Source organism: Saccopteryx leptura, chromosome 2 (genome assembly GCF_036850995.1).
Source record: "Saccopteryx leptura isolate mSacLep1 chromosome 2, mSacLep1_pri_phased_curated, whole genome shotgun sequence".
NCBI lineage: Eukaryota > Metazoa > Chordata > Mammalia > Chiroptera > Emballonuridae > Saccopteryx > Saccopteryx leptura.
The window spans coordinates 245418546-245420194 of NC_089504.1; the positions used below are offsets into that span (position 1 = coordinate 245418546).

The 1649-nt window shown below is 39.4% G+C and overlaps 1 protein-coding gene across 1 annotated transcript in view; it reads right to left on the bottom strand.

Moving 5' to 3' along the window:
• Window positions 1-1649, bottom strand: part of LOC136395739 (calcium/calmodulin-dependent protein kinase kinase 2-like) — a 1028348-nt gene that overhangs the window by 165402 nt on the left and 861297 nt on the right.

Consider the following 1649-nt stretch of genomic DNA (forward strand, 5'->3'; position numbering starts at 1 on the left):
ATGATTTAAGATGTATATCCGTATTCATTGAAATGAACATTTATGTTTTCACTCACCAACATTATGCTTAGTGTTGGGAATATAAATAAAAATAGGGCATCCTCTTTGTCCTCAAGGTCAAGGGAAAAATATGGTTCCAATCATCTTGGTTATATATTTTCAAATCAAAAATAAAATAAGTTCCGGCCCTGGCCGGTTGGCTCAGCGGTAGAGCATCGGCCTGGCGTGCGGGGGACCCGGGTTCGATTCCCGGCCAGGGCACATAGGAGAAGCGCCCATTTGCTTCTCCACACCCCCCCTCCTTCCTCTCTGTCTCTCTCTTCCCCTCCTGCAGCCAAGGCTCCATTGGAGCAAAGATGGCCCGGCGCGCGGGGGATGGCTCCTTGGCCTCTGCCCCAGGCGCTAGAGTGGCTCTGGTCGTGGCAGAGCGTCGCCCTGGAGGGGCAGAGCATCGCCCCCTGGTGGGCAGAGCTTCGCCCCTGGTGGGCGTGCCCGGGTGGATCCCGGTCGGGCGTATGCGGGAGTCTGTCTGACTGTCTCTCCCGTTTCCAGCTTCGGAAAAATACAAAAATAAAAAAAAAATAAAAATAAAAATAAAAAAATAAATAAAATAAGTTCCTATGTTTGCTTGTCTTTTTTCTTAACACATAAGCTCATTGAAAACTTAGGATCTGTGTCCTGTATGTGTATTATATATGCATGTTTATAGATGCACTAGGTATTCTGAAAAGAGAATATGGTATAGTGAGTTTATAATAGTACAATTATTATATTGATTCAAATCTTGGTTCTACCACTTATTTGCTCCATGATCTTTCATGAGTATTTAATTCTGTGAGCCTTAATTTACAGATTTGTAAAATGTGGGTGAGAGTACTCACCTCACCAAGACTTTGTAAGGATTAATTAAATGAGGTAAATATATAAAAGTGCTTAGAATAGCTTGGTATACAGTCAATTTTCAAATGTGTGGGTGAAGTCAGAATGCAAAGTAGAGCTAGTTAGCTAGTTGCCCTTATATCATAGATTGATTAACAGCATACACTCTATAGCCACGCTACTTGGTATAAAATGCCAGCTCTATCATTTACTAGCTGTGTGACCTTGACTATAAAGTGGAGATAATCATACTTATTATTATTAGAGTCATCACAAAAATCACATGAGTTACATGCTCTAACACATTTAGCACGCTCAGAAGAATGCCTGTTAACTGGCATAATTGTTAGCTATAATTATATAGCTCCTTAAACTTATAGTTTTGCAAATTAGGGTATTGCATATATTAGTTATATTAATTAACACAGGTATATTAATTTTATGAACTAAACCTACAGTTTCTCAACATCAGGTATTTCAGCTTCTAGTACAGTATGATACAATGGAGTGAACAGTGTCCTGAGCTGACCCACACATATAAGCAAAGCTGAACAAGGTACCACTCCAGTGAGCTGGTGTCCTCCTCTGTGAAAGGGCAACACTATTCTCTGTTTAACCCAGGATTCTTTTATCATCAACATGCTAAGAAATATAAGTATCACAGATGATCAAAATTTAAATTCTGATTACTGGATATTTTACTTTGGATGAGTCACTGGACCTTTCTTTCCTTTCATTATATATGAATGTTTTTAAATAGAAAAAAATTA